We start from the raw sequence: 19,657 nt of genomic DNA on the forward strand, positions 1-19,657 counted from the left end.
CCTCTCCAACTCCAGAATAGTTCTCTCCTGCGCCTCCACCTTCCTTCCCAGGCCTTCATTAGTCGCTGCATTTTGTCCGTTGTCTCCACCAGCACCTCCTTCACCATTGTGTGGAGCTCCGTCCTGAGCGCCTCCTTTATGGCGCTTAGCTCCCTTTTTAGCATGCTTCTCCACCCCCGTGTAGGGGGATTGATGGTCAGCGCGACCTACTCCCGCTCTGCTGTTGGTCCTCCAGCCTTTTTCCCTTCCAGGCTCTCCCAAACCTTTGCTTCGGCTCGTGGGGCTGCCTGCCTGCGCGTCCTCCGCTCCTGCGCTTTCCCCTCGCTGGTGCTGCTCCTTGCGTCTCGCCATCCCTCCACTTTGGTATTTTTCCTCTCCAGCCATCTGTGTCTCTATCTCTCCACACTGCTGTTCCTTACCCTGCGATTGCTCTCCCTTCCCCCGCTCCTCTTCTGTTGACGGATCTGGTCTGCCTCAGGTTTCAGGTTTGGGTTTCTTTGTCCGGTCTTGTTTTTGTTTGGTTTGGTTCCCTTCCTTTCCCCTTCCTTCTCATCGGGTAGAGAGAGGAGTTTCCTGTCGAGGCGGGAGTCACCCTTTGTGCCGCCGCTCACCTCGTGGTCGCCATTGGAAAGGGGGGCCTCTCCCTCCTTGTCGCCCGCTCCCGAGACCTCAGGTCTTCCACTTTGAGTGTGTTTTGGAGTCCGGGATGCAACTGTGTTCCCCCCCAGGAGTCCTCCACACGCGACCGCTCTCTTTCCCCCGCCGGAAGCTGAATCGTGATCGGCTTCATAAATCATCCTTTCAGTGTGTTACAAAACAACATTGCAAGTTCAGAAAATCAAAACAAAAGAATCCAGTTAATTCATCATCTGCACCCAAAGACAGGAATATGGTCCAGTAATGTACTGACAGGGTCCCCGATTTCAATGGGCCCATTCTTACCTCAATGATTGGGACCTTGTTTTGATTGCAGTGATGTGATCAACAAGGTCACCTCGATTCCAGTTATAAATGGATAATCTCTTTACTGTTGATTCAAAGTCACAAGACTGACCCCGAACAGGCTTAATGCATCAATTTGTCTTTTTCTGCCCAAGTTCACATAAATGTGCCACTCCCAAAAAAGAAGTGTACATTAACATGAACTTGATACTGTGACCTGAATTTTGCCAGAGCTATATGCAGCAGATCACTGTGTTATGGCAGAAGTTGTTATGTCCATCGATTGGTATAAGTTGACAATACTGCCACTTTTTCAATTACATCAAATAAAATAAAGGTTCTGAAGCAATTCAGTATTGGGCTATACACAACTAAGACCTCTAAGTATCATTGAAGGTTAGTGGCTGTGTGCCCATTTAAACATCAAGGATGGCAATTTGTTATCTTGTAACAAACAGCAAACTTTCAACTGTCTCTACTTTCTGACGGTAGCAGATTGCTGCTTTAATGGATTTACGCTAATGCAGCACTTTTGCAGAAAATTGGACAATACAGGCATCATTTTCAATGCAATTTCCTTTTAAATGTGGATTGTATATATCTGTTGCTGATTGCATTCCATGATGGTGAATTTTGGTAGAATACGGAGTCAAACCATTCTGCTTTAGCCCTACTGAAAGCACAGACTTATCGGCGAATCTACAAATAGGTATAAAAATGATTTAAATGTACCTCAAGTTATCTTGGATGGATAACGCTATATGCACTTGAAAATTAGGTATTTGAGATCATTGCAAAAAACATCTACTGAAATTGTGGCTTTAATCAATAAACAAGACAAAGTAATACAAACAAAATGTGTTTCTTTATTAGTAAAAAAGCATAAATCATGTGTAATAATAATTGCCTGAGTTGAATTTCAGACCCCATATCTTCTCCGTTACAAAGAACATCTTTCTCAGCCCCTACCTCAGGTCATCTGCTACTGAAACACCCAACAGATCGGCAGGTGAAATCGACATCATATCATAGAATTTGCAGTGCAGGAGGCCATTCGGCCCATCGTGTCTGAACCGGCTCTTGGAAAGAGCACCCTACCCAAGGTCAACACCTCCACCTTATCCTCAACCGCCCAATCTCTCTACTGCCACCTCAACTGGTACGCAAGCAACCTACTGGCCTTCTCCAAATGCTCGTACAGTGCCCCCTAACCCAATGAAACTGCTCCACAGCCTTTTCTGTGGACATAACCTCGAACTCCATCTGTAGCGCCTACCTCTCCTTCAACAACTTCCCCTCAGAGGCTGCTGGGTACCTCCACCAGAATGGCCTCCACCAATCTCTGCCTTTCCAACTGTTCCACCTTATCCCCGTGTGCCTGGATCGATATAAACTCCTCCCTAATTACCACTTTCAGTGCCTCTTACAGTATGGAAGCAGAGATACGCTTACTTTTATTGAGCTCCACATAAATACGTATAGCCACCCTTTTTGTTTTCCACAAATCTCATCGGCCAGCAACCCCTCATCCAGCCTCCATTGCGACTGCTGGGAACCCCTCGTCCCCACATATAAGTCCACAAGATAGGGCGTATGATCTGAAACCACAATCGCTGAACCACCAAATGTCTTGTCCATGACAAAAGAGTCAATCCAGAAAAACATCCGATGTACATGAGAAAAGAACGAAAATTCCTTCGCCCTTGGCCTACCAAACTGCCATAGGTCCATACATCCCCATTTGCTCCATAAATCCTAACAATTACATAGAATTTACAGTGAAGGGAACCATTCGGCCCATCGAGTCTGCACCGGCTCCTGGAAAGAGCACCCCACCCAAGGTTAACACCACCCATAGCCCCATAACCCAGTAACCCCACCCAACACTCAGGGCAATTTTGAACACTAAGGGCAAATTTATCATGTCCAATCCACCTAACTTGCACATCTTTGGACTGTAGGAGGAAACCGGAGAACCCGGAGGAAACCCACGCACACACGGGGAGGATGTACAGACTCCGCACAGACAGTGACCCAAGCCGGAATCGAACTTGGGACCTTGGAGCTGTGAAGCGATTGTGCTATCCACAATGCTACTGTGCTGCCCTTAAATTCTCTTGCCATCGCCGACACCTTCAAAAACTTGGGGCACAGCTGATCCAACCTAGGATCAAGGATGTCTGGAACCTTTTCATAAAATATACATCATCCCAGTTGAGGGCATATATGTTCACCAACATCACGTCTACACTCTCCAGCCTCCCACTCACCATCACATATCTACCCCCTGGATCACCCACTCTACTGTAAGCAAAAAAAAAACTATGCTCTTACCAATCAGCATGGAAACCTCCCTTCTCATCATATCTAACCCAGAATGAAACACCTGCCCCACCCAATGTTTCCTCAACCTCGTCTGACCCGCAACCCTCAGAAGCGTCTCTTGAATAAACACCATATTGGCCTTCAAACTCTTTCAGTGGGCCAAAACACAGGACCCCTTACCCACCCACCCCCGTCCCCAACATTTCAATGGACTTTCCAGGCCCATGACCTGCCCATCCTCCATGCCCACCCCCCCCCCCCCCCCCCCCCCCCCCCCCCCCCCCCCCCCCCCCCCGGTTTGGTAATTCATCACTATTACCTACCGAAGGAGAATAAATATTCCCACTTTTTCCACTCGCAAGAATCCCGCAAACAGGCAAAATGGTCCAAAGAATCCGACCTCAGGCAGAAGCCACCTTATGCGCGACCACTCACTCCATGGCTGCCACCGCTAGTTCCACATCACAAGGTTTTATATTGAAGAGGAAGTCAATCTATTTTTGCTCAAGGAAGAGTCTGAAAAAATTGTTATCCTGAGATGAATGTTCAGCTCAGAGCTGATTGTTAGCAAAGAATTCAGACTGTTCTTCAGAAAGTTTGCTGAATCAAAATACAAGGTATTGATGGGACGTGTGTGCCTTGCCCATTGCAGAAACTTAATTCTGCGCCGATGAAGGGGCTTTGTCTGATTGGAAATGTTCCTAACTTACCTATTAAAAATATAGATATAATGTTGGGAAACAATATTGTGGGCAATGTTGGTTTTCTACAATCTGAGATGCTATTCCACAGACTGGTTCCTGTGAGCATAAACTTACCTGTGGTACAGTTAAGAAGCCTGTACCGGCCTCCCCGAACAGGCGCCGGAATGTGGTGACTAGGGGCTTTTCACAGTAACTTAATTGAAGCCTACTTGTGACAATAAGCTATTATTTAAAAAAATCTGATGCAAGAAGAGTTACTGAAGGAATAATTCTAGTGACAGATAGTACAGAGACCGAATAATTTCCAAATCAAAATTTGTCACAGAAAGGAATGAGACCTCAGAATGACCCTCAAGGGTTAATGACAGTTAACACTGAATTAAACAGTCCCATCAGTATGGAGATGCAGGACAAAGCTGAAAAAACTAAGCAATTCTGCAGAGTTCAAAAGGTCTGTTACAACGTAAAAATGATTTGAATAAAGTAATTTGTGAATTGCGTGGATGACTTAGCCTTAGAAAGAAAACTGAACGTCCAAAATTAGGTGACTGCTGATAGTACTTGGAAATAATTAAATAAAATTCAATCTGAATAGGAACATGAGAAACGAAAGATGACAAATTTTTTATAGATCAGACCAAACATGAATATCAAACATTTCTGCTTGAGCATAAAAAGCATCTTGAATGATATTCCTAAAGATTTTGATCAAAGAAGAAACGAGTTGTTGACACAAAAAGAAGCAATTTTGAACCGAAACTAAAAAGGTTCAACTGCTTTATTAAAAAAAAGTCCTAATCAATAATTTAAACTGCATGATCCATAAACAATTTCACCATTTCAGATTATGATTGTGACGCCCAGTGGCTGCAAGAGCAGATCAACTAATTTTTGCTGCCACAGCAAATAAATGAAGTCAACCTAACTGTGCTAGTGTCTGCTAATTAATAGTGACATTTTGTGATGCAGGAATCTGTAAAAATCCAAACTCAGTTATTCAGATTTAAGCCGCATGCACAATATTAAAATTCAGTATTCCCAACAGGAATCCAATCTGCTGAGCACATGATAACATTTTGCATTTTCTCTTCCCATCACAAAATTAAAAAGACTACAAATCCATTTGAAGAAATCCAATGATCAAGTACTAATTACATACCTTTTTAATATAAAAACTCAACAGTGATGGCAGTGTATCAATATTGTGCTAAATTACCATACATTGGCTTGCCACAATTTTGGAGAGAACATTGTATTATGAGATTTTCACCTCAGTGTCCTGCCCTATAATACCCACAGATTAAAAAGCAAACAAGAAATTGGCGCTTATGTTTCCATCCGAGTGGCGATACTCAATTGAGAAGGTGTAATTATTGATCAATGTTATTTTAGGTCATTCAGAAAAAAAACACCATTTCCTCTTTCTGATACCCCCATGATAGCAATACCTTCACCAGAGACACTTACACAAATGCCCTTAAAAAGGCCAGACTACCAGTCCACGGTGCAGAAGAAATCCCTCAGCACAACAATCGATGCAGAGAGCAGAAGAGAGAATCAGGAAAGGGACCAAACACCATTTTACAGCACTAGTTGAGCAAGGCAAGTTTAAATGTCCAAGATGAATGTTGGTAGGCAGCTGGGAAGGTCAGGTGGGTGGACTGGTGTCTAGTCAGGTCGGGTCGGAGAGGGGCAAGTCAAGTGGTGGGGTCACGGAGTAACTGGAGGTTTAGTTGCATAGTTACCAGTAGTTGGACTAGGATTTTTACAGAGATATATTAGGAGTAGGCTATTCGGCCCTCTGGTCTGCTCTGCCATTCAATAAGATCATTGCTAATCTGATTGTGGCTTCAACTCTGTAGACCACCTACCCCTGAAAATCTTTGACTTCCTTGTTAGTCTTATATCTATTGCTGCCTTTAAAATATTCAATGTCCCAGTCTCCACCACTCTCTGGGGAAGAGTGTTTCAAAGACTCACAGCCCTCTTACTCGCAACAATCAGAAAGAAAACTTTTCTCATCCCCATCTTACGGGAGAACCGTTATGTTTAAACTATGGTCCCCAGTTCTGGTCTCTCCCAGAAGGGGAAACCATCCTTTCAGCATCCACCATGAAGCCTCCTCAGGATTTTATGTTTCAATAATATCACCTTGCACTCTTCTAAACCAGGGTTTTTCAAAATGCAGGTCATGACCTGAAGGTGGCGAGGAGAGCAGTGATCGTCGCGGCATTTCCGTGGTGGCCTCAATCACGGGAGAAGCTCCCAACAGCCGCTACCGGGATTTTTATTGAGAATGACAGCCACGACTTCCGGTGGCGGCAATGCGCCGTTGAGCCGCACATTCAGCGGCTCCCGCGATTAACGAACTTCGGGGCTTTTTTCAGGGCCCCCAACGGAGCTGAGGAGGCAAATCCCGACGGGGGAAGAGGTCAGGAGTCGCCCCAGCGGTCCCATGGTCTGGACCAGGAGTGGGGCAGAGAGAAGATCAACGAAAACACCCAGGAAAAATCAGGGGCAGGAAAACAAAATGGCGGCCGGTGAAAGCTTTGAGGAGCTGAGGAAGTGGGTCCAGGAGCAGCAGACGATTCTGCTGCGCTACTTCCAGGAGCTGAAGTTGGAGCTGCTGGAGTCCCTGAAGGTAACCAACAGGGAACTGATGGAGACCCAGACAGCCCAGGGGGCTGCGATCCGGGAGCTGCAGCAGCAGGCCGCCGAAAGGGAGGACGAGGTCGTGGCCGTGGTGGGGAAGGTGGAGATGCACGAGGCGCTCCACAAAAGATGGCAGGAGCGGTTCGAGGAGCTGGACAACCGGTCGAGGAGGAAGAATTTACGGATCCTGGGCCTCACGGAGGGGTTGGACCTAGCGGCCTATGTGGTGATGATGCTAAACTCGCTGATGGGGGCTGGGTCCTTCCAGGGACCCCTGGAGTTGGAGGGGGCCCACAGAATTCTGGCTAGGAGGCCCAAGTCGAACGAGCCGCCGCGGGCGGTGTTAGTGAGGTTCCACCGGTTCGTGGATCCTGAGTGTGTGCTCCGGTGGGCCAAGAAGGAGCAGAGCAGCAAATGGGAGAACACGGAGGTGCGGATCTTCCAGGACTGGAGTGCGGAAGTGGCGAGGCGGAGGGCCGGGTTTAACCGGACGAAGGCGGTGCTCCACAGACGGAAGGTGAAGTTTGGAATGTTGCAGCCGGTGCGTCTGTGGGTCACCTATAAGGATCAACACCACTATTTTGAGTCCCTGGAGGAGGCGTGGGCCTTCGTGCAAGCCGAGAAACTGGACTCAAACTGAGGGTCCCCCTGATGGGGATGCTGTATAATACTGTATTTATTTATACTGTATTCGTATTTGCTGGGTTTAGGGTAAGATGTGGGGTGGCTTTAGGGTGGGTGGGGTGATGTTGTACAGGTTTTTTCTTTATGGGTTTTCAAGCAGGGGTTGGGTGGACGGGTTCGGGCAGAAGGGTAAACGGGGTGTTCGGGGAGCTGGTGGGGGGGGGACTGACAATGGGAGTGGCCCTGGAAGAGGCGGGGCCCGGCAGGGCGAAAGCGCGGGCTTTCTGCGGGGTTCCCGCGCTGTGAGAGGGAGGGGGCGTTTTCTTTTCCCGCGCACCTGAAGGGACTGAAGGGGTGGGTGGGCCAAGTATTCCACTCAGGGCTGGATGAGAAGAGTAAGGGGGTGGCATTCCTGGTGGGGAAGAAGGTGTCGTTTGAGGCGTTGAAGGTGGTGGCTGACAGTGGCGGGAGGTACGTGATGGTGAGTGGCAAACTGCAGGGGGAGCGGGTAGTGTTGGCGAATGTTTATGCCCCAAATTGGGACGATGCGGGGTTTATGCGGCGTATGTTGGGCCGCATTCCGGACCTGGAGGCAGGGGGCCTGATCATGGGGGGGACTTTAACACAGTACTGGATCCCCCATTGGATCGATCCAAGTATCGGATGGGTAGGAGGTCGGTGGCGGCTAAGGTGTTGAGGACCAGATTGGGGGGGTGGAGGACCCTTGGAGGTTTGCGAGGCCAAGGGCCAGGGAATACTCGTTTTTCTCCCATGTACATAAGGCCTACTCGAGGATTGATTTTTTTGTCCTGAGCAGGGGGCTGGTGTCGAGGGTGGAGGAAGTGGAATACTCCGCCATTGCCATTTCGGATCATGCCCCGCACTGGATGGACCTCGGGCTGGGGAAAGAGAGGGACCAACGTCCGCTCTGGCGCATGGAGGTGGGGCTGCTGGCAGATGAGGTGGTGGCCGGAAGGGTCCGGGGGTGTATCGAGAGATACCTCGAGGCCAATGATAACGGGGAGGTTCGGGTGGGGACGGTCTGGGAGGCATTGAAGGCGGTGATGAGGGGGGAATTGATCTCCATCCGAACCCATAGGGAGAGGGGGGAGCAGAGGGAAAGGGAAAGACTGATAGGGGAGATGGTGCAGGTGGATAGGAGATATGCGGAGGCCCCAGAGGAGGGATTGCTGGGGGAGAGGCGTAGCCTTCAGGCCAGATTCGACCTACTGACGACCAGAAAGGCGGAAGCTCAGTGGAGGAAAGCACAGGGGGCGGTGTATGAATACGGGGAGAAGGCGAGCAGGATGCTGGCGCACCAGCTCCGGAAGCGAGACGCGGCCAGGGAGATTGGGGGAGTGATGGATAGAGCTGGGAAGGTGGTGCGGAGGGGGGTAGATGTCAATGGGGCCTTCAGGGACTTCTATGGGGAATTGTACCGGTCTGAACCCCCGGTGGAGGGGGGTGGAATGGGGCGCTTCTTGGACAAGTTGCGATTCCCGAGGGTGGAAGAGGAGCAGGTGGAGGGACTAGGGGCGCCGATCGAGCTGGAGGAGGTGGTCAAAGGGATAGGGAGCATGCAGTCGGGGAAGGCGCCGGGGCCGGACAGGTTTCCGGCTGAATTCTATAAAAAGTATTTGGACCTGTTGGGCCCCCTGTTGGTCCGGACCTTTAACGAGGCAAGGGAGGGGGGGGCTCTGCCCCCAACTATGTCACAGGCGCTGCTTTCCTTGATCCTGAAGCGGGACAAGGGCCCTCTGCAGTGTGGATCATATAGGCCGATTTCGCTGCTGAACGCCGACGCTAAGCTGCTGGCAAAGATCCTGGCCACTAGAATAGAGGATTGTGTGCCTGGGGTCATACATGAGGACCAGACGGGGTTTGTGAAGGGAAGGCAGCTGAACACAAACGTACGAAGGCTCCTCAACGTCATTATGATGCCGGCTGTGGAAGGGGAGGCGGAGATAGTGGTGGCATTAGACTCGGAGAAGGCCTTCGATAGGGTTGAGTGGGGGTACTTGTGGGAGGCGTTGGAGAGGTTTGGGTTTGGGGAGGGGTTTATCCGGTGGGTGAGGCTGCTCTACGAGGCCCCGATGGCAAGTGTAGCCACAAATAGGAGGAGGTCGGAGTACTTTCGGCTGTATCGGGGGACGAGACAGGGGTGCCCCCTGTCCCCCTTGTTCTTCGCGTTGGCGATTGAGCCCCTGGCCATGGCACTGAGGGAATCAGGGAACTGGAGGGACCTGGTGCGGGGTGGGGAGGAGCATCGAGTGTCGCTGTACGCGGACGACCTGTTGCTGTATGTGGCGGACCCGGTGGGGGGGATGCCGGAGGTGATGAGGATTCTTAGGGAATTCGGGGGTTTCTCGGGGTATAAGTTGAACCTGGGCAAGAGTGAGGTGTTTGTGGTGCATCCAGGGGATCAAGAGGAGGGGATTGGTAGGCTCCCATTGAAGCAGGCAGGGAAGAGCTTCAGGTACCTAGGGGTCCAGGTGACGGGGAGCTGGGGGGCCCTGCACAAGCTCAACCTCACAAGATTGGTGGAGCAGATGGAGGAGGAGTTTAAGAGATGGGATATGTTACCGCTGTCACTGGCGGGGAGGGTGCAGTCCGTCAAGATGACGGTGCTCCCGAGGTTTTTGTTCCTGTTCCAGTGCCTCCCCATCCTTATCTCGAAGGCCTTTTTTAGGAGGGTCAATAGGAGTATCACGGGATTTGTGTGGGCGCATGGGACTCCGAGGGTTCGAAGAGTGTTCCTGGAGCGAGGCAGGGATAGGGGGGGGGGGGCTGGCGTTGCCCAACCTCTGTGGGTACTACTGGGCGGCCAACGCAGCGATGGTGCGTAAGTGGGTAATAGACGAGGAAGGGGCAGCGTGGAAGAGGATGGAGGCGGCGTCTTGTGTGGGCACGAGCCTGAAGGCGCTAGTAACGGCGCCGTTGCCGCTCCCTCCAACGAGGTATACCACGAGCCCGGTGGTGGCGGCTACCCTCAAAATCTGGGGGCAATGGAGACGGCACAGGGGAGAAATGGGGAGCTCGATGGAGGCCCCGATACGGAGGAACCATCGGTTCGTCCCAGGGAGCATTGATGATGGATTTCTGGCCTGGCACAGGGCAGGGGTTAGGAGGTTGAGGGACCTGTTTGTGGAGGGGAGGTTCGCGAGCTTGGGGGAGTTAGAGGGGAAATTTGGGCTCCCCCCGGGGAACATGTTTCGGTACATGCAGGTTAGGGCGTTTGCCAGGCGGCAGATGGAGGGGTTACCCTTGTTGCCCCCACGCGAGGTACGGGACAGGGTGCTCTCGGGGGTGTGGGTCGGAGGAGGGAGAATTTTGGACATATACCGGGTAATGCAGGAGGTAGACGAGGCTTCGGTGGAGGAACTGAAGGGTAAAGGGGAAGAGGAGCTGGGTGAGGAGATTGAGGGGGGGACGTGGGCGGATGCCCTGGAGAGTGTGAACTCCTCCTCTTCCTGTGCGAGGCTCAGCCTCATACACTTCAAGGTGCTGCATAGGGCCCACATGACTGGGTCGAGGATGAGCAGGTTTTTCGGGGGAGAGGACAGGTGTGCTTGTGGGGGGGGGGGGGGGAATCACAGAGACCTTCTTCAAATTTCTAGCTGTTAGCAAGCAAGCCAAGAGGACTGTGAAGATGAATCATTTTGTTACAATAAAGATGGTCAGAAACACAAAAAGACAGAGTCACTATGGGTTAGGATCTCACATCTGAATCTGCTGGAGAGAGCTGCTAAGAGGAGTCCAGGGCAGGACAGAGCAGTGGTAGCGTTAGTTCTGTACAGAGCTCCAGGGCCTTTGTAATAGCCCACAAAGAAGAAACTTAATTCTGGAGCAAAGCATTATAAAGATGATTTCTTGAAGTGTGGTTTTGTCAAGTGTGGCAATGCAAATAAAGATGCAAAGCTCATGTGTAATAGATGCATGGAGGTGATGGCAAATGAGGGGATCAGTTTCAGATTTTGGAAGAGAAGCAGTGGGTGAAAAATTCCCTTTGAGGTTGAGACCCGAGAGTCAGTTACTAACTTACAGCTGACTCTAAATGAAAAGACTATTCTGCTGTACCCGACCGGTGACAGCACATTAAAATATGTCATAAGCCCATGAAGCTGTCAGCATTCTACAATAGCACGCCTAGGCATATCCAGTGCTGAGTAAAAAAAGCATTTAGTTGCTTATGTGTACCTATATGTGAGAGGTTGGATCTTCAGTTCACAAATTGAAAAATGAAATGAAATGAAAAATGAAAATCGCTTATTGTCACGAGTAGGCTTCAATGAAGTTACTGTGAAAAGCCCCTAGTCGCCACATTCCGACGCCTGTTCGGGGAGGCTGGTATGGGAATTTGAACCTAATATGCGCATTGCCCTATCCTGCTGTGAACCTGATTGGAGTGAGATCGTGAGGACCAAGCAGACTCCCCTTTTGGATTAAAGGTAAGTGAATGAATGCGGTGTGTGTCGTGAAGGACGACTGGAGCGGGTCCTGGTTGGCAAAAGTGTGTTGCGGAAAATAAGTTTTAAAAACACTCTTCTAAACTCAAATGGATGCAGGCTCAGTCTGTCCAATCTTCCCACATAAGATAACCCCTAATCCCAGATAGTTATTGAATAAACCTTCACTAAAATACTCCTAATGCATTTCTATCCTTTCTTAAATAGGGAGACAAAAATTGTATACAGTACAATGCAGTCTCATCAACGCGCTATACGACTAGCAAAAGATTCCAACTCTTACCTTGCAATAACACCACCATTCTATTTGCCTTCCCTGCACTTGTTGTACCTTTTACACCAGCTTTTTGTGATTCATGTACCAGCACACCCAGTTCTCTTTGTACCTTAAGAGTTCTGCAATATTTTTCCATTCAAATAATATGCTGCTGTTTTGTTCCTCCTGTCCACCAGTTCACATTTTCTCAAATTATGCTCCATCTGCCAATTTTTTACCCACTCATTTATGTCTTTTTGCAGACTTCCTGGGTGGGATTCTCAGTTATGCCGGCACCCGGAGCTGCCCCACAATGGGAAACTCCGGGCCGAAGCAAAAATGTGGCGTGGCGGAGAATACAGCCCCTTATGTCCACTTTACAATTTACTTTCCTACCTACCATCAGCAAATTTAGCAACCATACATTCAGTCCCTTCACCCAAGTCATTGATATAAATAGCAAATGCACTCATTTCATCACATCTTGCTAACCCGAAAAGACCCCAAGTTCATATTTTGCATAGCATCCTTTGATATGACACCTTGTCAAATGCCTTCTGGAAACGTAAGTACAGCACATCCACAGGTTCCCCTTTATCCAGGTTTCTCGCTACTTCTTCAAAGAACTCCAATAAATTAATCAAATATTATTATCCTTCCTTAAAATTATGTTGACTGCCTGATTGTTCTTAGATTTAAGTGCGGCACTATAACATCCTTAAAAATAGAATCCAGCAATTTCTTTATGACAGATGCTACACTAACTGGCCTGTAGTTTCAGCAGCACTGATCATAAATTCTAAGCCAAGAAAGAGTTCCAAGCTACTCTTAAAATTAAAATACTAATTCCTAATAATTTCAGCATGACACAGAAGTACTTCAAAATCATTAGTCAAGAAAAATACATAAGAGAGTTTAGTAGCAAGGGCAGGGAGGTTGGATGGAGGTCACATTGTCCATTGAACATATCAGCACAGGAAGCCATTTTCAAGACTATTCAAAGAAGGTTCTACTTAACTCATTCTTCACACCCACTGACAACTTTCAATTAATAACCTTTCATTATAAAACTTGCAAACCAGAGAAAATAGTTTTCATCTATTCACTCTTAACAAAATCACAATTTTAAAATTATATTGAATTTTCTCTTAGATTTCAAAGTTTCCGTGAAAATTGACCCAGCATTAAATTACATTTAGCTTCTTACTGTCACAACGCAGTGCTGGAAAAGCTAAAATTTTACTTTTAAAAAAATTTCCCAAAACTTAATTAAATGTTAAAATCATCATGCAGGAAGTTTCTTTCCTACATAGCCCTGCTCTTCAGTCTAAACATTCTGTTGGGCATTATGGAAACTGTCTGGAGTTTGCGCTTCCTCCCCATGTCTGCGTGGGTTTCCTCCGGGTTCTCTGGTTTCCTTCCACACTCCAAAGATGTGCACGTTAGATGGATAGACTATGCTAAATTGGCCCTTAGCGTCCAAAGGATTAGGTGGGTTAACAGTGTTACGGGAATAGGGTGGGTGTGTAGGCCTAGGTAGGGTGCTCTTTCCATGGGTTGGTGCAGACTCGATGAGCCAAGTGGCCTCCTTCTGCACTGTATGATTCCATGAATAACACGGTTATAGATCAGCCAATGTGAAACAAAGGCAATATTTGATAAAAACATCCACCATCAAATCCTTGACGGATGTAAAAATAAAATACAAATATACCTCTTGGATGACTCATAGTTTTGGCTCCCTATATAAGATAGACTGCAGAATCAAATTTGGAATGATAGAAGTATTGATCTGGGATCATTACTGAATTCTGGAAAGTGATCAGTCATCATCCTGACTACACATTTTTTGAATCACATCAGGGTCAATTTGGATGTGGAGCATGTGGCTGCAAAACTCGGCTGAATAGATGAAAAATAGTGCTGGAGTTGAGTGAATGGAGTACAGCAGCGAGAGGCAGGAGTTACAGTATTTTAAACTTAATTCTCTTGAAGCCTAACAGGTTTTAAGGGTATATCAGTTTAACAGCTCAAAAGCAAACTATGCATCAACCATTGGAGAGAATGGTTATTTCCAAGACCTATTCTCTTCTCAAGTGCTCCAATCCATGTTTAAAAAATATTTACTATACAATATTTAGGACTTCAGACCCCATTCCAGTGGAAAGAAACATTTGCCTCTGTTCAGTGTACATTTGCATACATTTTCTTCTCTAGATATCGGTTTATTTCCACTGATTTAATTCATTCCCAAAGCATCCTTAAAACAGTACTTGCACAATAACTTTTAGCATACTTGCACACATCAGAAATAGATCCTCAATTACCTTATGTGTACTTCAAATAAGCTTCACGAAAACAGGTATCCACATCATGTCATGTCATCATAGGTCAATGCTTCTACCTGGTGTACTGTGGAGTAAATTTGGAATAGTGTAAACCAATGTAATATTTCAACCAACTATGGGTAGTCTGGTTATTAACAAATTACACTACTGATGCAAATTAAGCTGCTTTGTACTGCATTTTTGAAATTGGTGATTGCAAAATTGATACATCAATATAGCAACGCTCATTAAAAAAAGTTAATCACTTCTCAATTTCAAAACAAGCTCTGACAAATGTGCGGTTACATATACTTGCACCAATGTAATAGCACTTCAGTTTGAGAAATGATCAGTGCCAGTACAATAATGTACAATCAAGTTGCCTTGAATGTGACTTTATAGTGCACTTCACTCAAATCGTGCATCGACACCACAATATAATCAGCTCTCCATTACTTTGCATTCCACACAGTGATTGACATTTAGAATAAAAATGTCAGCATCTGTGGCCAATGCACTTATAGAAAAGGGTTTCATTTTAACACTAAGAAAGTAAAAACATTACTTTCATATTCAGTGGGTTGAAAACCAAAGTAACTCAGTTGGAAGTCTAACCAATGATTAGAGAAGAAGAATACAACGGGTAAATCTGAGGCACTATTGTCGCTCAAAGCAGTTTTTCTGAAAAATCAAATTAATCGAAGCACTCTCAAAGGCAATGTATAATATGTCATGTGCACAAAGCAATTCTGTAGCTGGCATTAGCTAAGATACCACGGCATAAATCTATTATGAAGCCTCAAGGCAAATTTAAACAAAGAGATCTCTACGGTAAGCTAGCTAACAGTTGTACACTGACCTTGTTTCATATTCTATTCCAAATACTGTCCAGGAACACCCAAGTAATTTCTATAATTCTAAAGAACTAAAGGACTGGATTCTGCCATTCTGCTATTGAATACGGGTTCCATTACAATAGTGCTGTAGCCCTTTTTCAAAAAAAATCCATGAGATGCTGACATCACAACTGCCCACCCTAACTCCCCTCGAGAAGGTGACCGTGAGCTGCCTCTCTGGACTGCTATAGACTGTAATGCAGATACACCTACAATGCTGTTAGGTGGAGAGTTCTAGGATTTTGACCCAGCAACAGTGAAGAAATTGTGATATATTTTCAAGCCAGGAAGGTTGTTATTTTGGGAGGAGGAGGAGGAACTTGCAGGTGGTGATCACAGGTTTGAAGCTGCTGTCGAAGGAAGCTTGGCAAGCTGCTAAAGTACATCTTGTAGATCAGTATTGTCAACTGTTTTCACTAATTGTGGCAAATCAGTCAAAGACAATGCCGTGTTATGTTGAAGTGGCATGGCACTATATGTTGTTCATCCCTAATTGAGCACGGAAGAATCAATCATTAAGATAAAAGCAAATTACTGCGGATGTTGGAATCTGAAACAAAAAGAGAAAACGCTGGACAATCTCAGCAGGTCTGACTGCATCGTGGAGAGAGAACAAAGCTAACAGGCCTTATCAAATTGAAAGCTATATCATTACCTCGGATAAATTGTACCCCTTAAAAAGGTAATTTTTCTATTACTCCTACTACTACTTCTCACCAGACTCTCTAACCTTACATAGTGGCACACTACTGTTCTCACCGCTAATTCCACATATTATCACCTTTTCTGGCAAAACTCCTTCCAAATTACATATCTCCTTAAAAATTGACTTGCTCCTGTATTCCTTAAGACAGGGGTGGGCAAACTACGGCCGCATGCGGCCCGCCAAAGGTCTTTATGCGGCCCACCAAGATCAAGTCATCAAAAAAAAAAAAAAAAAAATTAAAAAAAAAAATTTTTTTTTTTTAAATAATTTTTTTTTAATAAGGTTAATGGGCGGGGGGGCTGCTGGGTTACTGGTATAGGGTGGATACGTTGACTTGTGTAGGGTGATCATTGCTCAGCACAACATCGAGGGCCGAATGGCCTGTTCTGTGCTGTACTGTTCTCTGTTCTATGTTCTATATGAGGCGCCCAGAATCATAACCGGGTGAAGCGCCATTTTTGAAAAGTAGAGAAAAAGAGGGCTAAAGGCAGGATGCCGCCGGGGGAAGCGCTGAGGTATATGCCGCACGCTAATTGGTTACAACCGGGACTATTAATTAATATACTATGCGGCCCTTTAAAATTGTGAATTTCTGAATGTGGCCCTTGCACGGAAAAGTTTGCCCACCCCTGCCTTAAGATCTTAATTTCTTTACCTACTTCACCTTGTACACACGAGTAAACCTCACCCTCACAGATAAAATCCATTCAAAATTCTGGTACCTGCTTATCCACCAACTTCTGAACTGGCTGTACACTCTGTTGCACCTTTTCCACCTAATGTTCTTTTCTCCCACTTTAATAAACCCCACTGGCTTATCCTGTTTTACCAAGTTTGTCTTCCCAGTACTTGATAACACTGTGACTTTACATCTCCAACTTTATTACACTAAAGGACTGTTTGCTTATCTTTCTTCCACTATCATAGGTTTCCCTTTTACTCTGAGGCACACTCTCCATAACATCCAAACTTCCTTTGCACTGACTACCTTTGAATTTCTCATTACCCCAGTTTCTATCCTTCACAGATAGAAATTGATTTTGAAAAACAAACTTTGCTTTATGAAGCAATTCAAAATCATCGGCCATTTCTGCCGCCTGTCCAGCAGTTTTACCTCTTTCTGCCACATGAGTTCTCACTACTACGGAAATCTTTAAATTCCTCCAAAATAATTATTTCTCTCAAGAGTCATACGTTTGGCCTATTTTTAATGCTATCAACCCAGCAGAATTATTTTGCTTAATTCTTTTGAATTCTATAGATGTCTGACCTAGTTCTTTCCCCAGATTTTCAAAATTATTTCTCTAGGCTTCTGGCACTAGTTCATGTAAACTTAATATGGTTTTCTCACCTCATCACAATCCCTAGATACTACCTCCTCTGATAGTTATGCAAAACTTCATTAGCTATACCAACCACCTTTGTTTGAACCAACACTACCCACATGGTCTTTGGCCAATTCAATTGTTTAGCCATTTTCTCAGATGAGATGAAAAATGCTCTTGCATATTTCTCAACAATTCTTGGCAATGCTTGAAAATATTTAAACATAGCCTTAAGCGTCTTTCTTCTTCCTCTAGACCTTCTTCAGCTATTGCCTTTAACTCCAACCAATGTTCTCCCTGCAGTACCAGTTTGCACAATTCAAATTATCTCTTTCCCACCCCTCTCTTCCTTTGCTGATCATTCAATTCCTACCTCAATTTTCCTCCTCTCCATTTCCTTTTGAAAACCCGTCTTTGTTTTCTTCTGCCATTGCTAATCTCTCCCTTTTCTTTGCTTCCATTTCCAATTTATTCACCACTATTTGTAACTGAATTCCAGCAAATTCCTTTTTTTTTTTAAAGTAAATATTGGTTTCAAGAATTTTCAATTGAACACATACAAAACAATCCAACAGAATATATACAAATTATTACATCTTTTAAAAAAATAATCCTAAACCCTAAATCTATCCCCCTCCCACCCAAGACCCAACTCCTCCAATACACCCCTCCACCCACTCCTAGTTGCTGGTTATGACCAAGTCCTTAAAGAAGGTGATGAACGGCTTCACCTGGAACAGAATCTTCCTCTGACCCATTAATGGCATTTTCCAATTTCGGAAACTTTGATAAGTCCCACAACCACACTGAGGCCTTTGGTGCAGGTGGGGACCTTCATCCAAGCAGGATTCGGCACCAGTCACTCAGATAGGCGAAGACCAGGACAGCACGGTAGCATGGTGGTTAGCATAAACGCTTCACAGCTCCAGGGTCCCAGGTTCGATTCCCGGCTGGGTCACTGTCTGTGCGGAGTCTGCACGTCCTCCCCGTGTGTGCATGGGTTTCCTCCGGGTGCTCCGGTTTCCTCCCACAGTCCAAAGATGTGCGGGTTAGGTGGATTGGCCATGCTAAATTGCCCGTAGTGTCCTAAAAAGTAAGGTTAAGGGGGGGTTGTTGGGTTACGGGTATAGGGTGGATACGTGGGTTTGAGTAGGGTGATCATGGCTCGGCACAACATCGAGGGCCGAAGGGCCTGTTCTGTGCTGTACTGTTCTATGTTCTATGTTCTATCAGCCTTCTGCCCCTCCAGAAGAGCCGGCGAGTCCGACACCCCAAAGATTACCACCAATGGGCACGGTTCCAGCCTGATCCCCACAATCTCCAACATAGTGTCGAAGCAGCTTAGAACAGGACCGGAGCATGTGAGAAAAGTCGCTGGCCCCCTTAGATTTGGCTCACACCTGTCCTCTATTCCAAAGAACCCATTTGTACATGCTCTCATTAAGTGTCCCCTGTGAATTATTTGAACTGCATCAGGCTCAGCCTGGCATAGAACATAGAACATTACAGCGCAGTACGAGCCCTTCGGCCCTTGATGTTGCGCCGACCTGTGAAACCATCTGAAGCCTATCTGACCTACACTATTCCATTTTCATCCATATGTCTATCCAATGACCACTTAAATGTCCTTAAAGTTGGCGAGTCTACTACTGTTGCAGCCAGGGCGTTCCACACCCCTACTACTCTCCGAGTAAAGAAACTGCCTCTGACATCTGTCCTATATCTACCACCTCTCAATTTAAAGCTATGTCCCCTCGTGTTGGTCATCACCATCCGAGGAAAGAGACTCTCACTGTCCACCCTATCTAACCCTCTGACTATCTTATATGTCTCTATTAGTCACCTCTCAGCCTTCTCCTCTCTAACGAAAACAACCTCAAGTCCCTGAGCCTTTCCTCGTAAGACCTTCCCTCCATACCAGGCAACATCCTAGTAAATCTCCTCTGAACCCTTTCCAAAGCTTCCACATCCTTCCTATAATGTGGTGACCAGAACTGCACGCAGTACTCCAGGAGCGGCCGCACCAGAGTTATGTACAGCTGCAGCATGACCTTGTGGCTCCGAAACTCAATCCCCCTACTGATAAAGGCTAGCACACCATATGCCTTCTTAACAGCCCTATTAACCTGGGTGGCAACTTTCAGGGATTTATGTACCTGGATGCCGAGATCTCTCTGTTCATCTACACTACCAAGAATCTTGCCATTAGCCCAGTACTCTGCATTCCTGTTACTCCTTCCAAAGTGAACCACCTCACACTTTTCCGCATTAAACTCCATCTGCCACCCTTCAGCCCAGCTCTGCAGCTTATCTATGTCCCTCTGTATCCTATAACATCCTTCAGCACTATCCACAACTCCACCGACCTTCGTGTCATCTGCAAATTTACTAACCCATCCTTCTACACCCTCTTCCAGGTCATTTATAAAAATGA

The 19,657-nt window shown here is 46.4% G+C and overlaps 1 protein-coding gene across 10 annotated transcripts in view; it reads right to left on the reverse strand.

Moving 5' to 3' along the window:
• The window catches only part of LOC119955747 (spermatid perinuclear RNA binding protein), a 215,304-nt gene that overhangs the window by 118,610 nt on the left and 77,037 nt on the right, over positions 1–19,657 (reverse strand). For 9 of the 10 annotated variants that reach the window (XM_038782268.1, XM_038782274.1, XM_038782273.1 and 6 more), the window contains one exon: positions 14,297–14,381. The exons of the other annotated variant lie outside the window; for it this stretch is intronic. The gene's annotated coding sequence lies outside the window, so the exon portion shown is untranslated. The remainder of the gene's footprint in view (positions 1–14,296; positions 14,382–19,657) is intronic. 10 annotated transcript variants of the gene reach the window in all.

The sequence above is a fragment of the Scyliorhinus canicula genome, chromosome 21, assembly GCF_902713615.1.
Source record: "Scyliorhinus canicula chromosome 21, sScyCan1.1, whole genome shotgun sequence".
Taxonomy (NCBI): domain Eukaryota; kingdom Metazoa; phylum Chordata; class Chondrichthyes; order Carcharhiniformes; family Scyliorhinidae; genus Scyliorhinus; species Scyliorhinus canicula.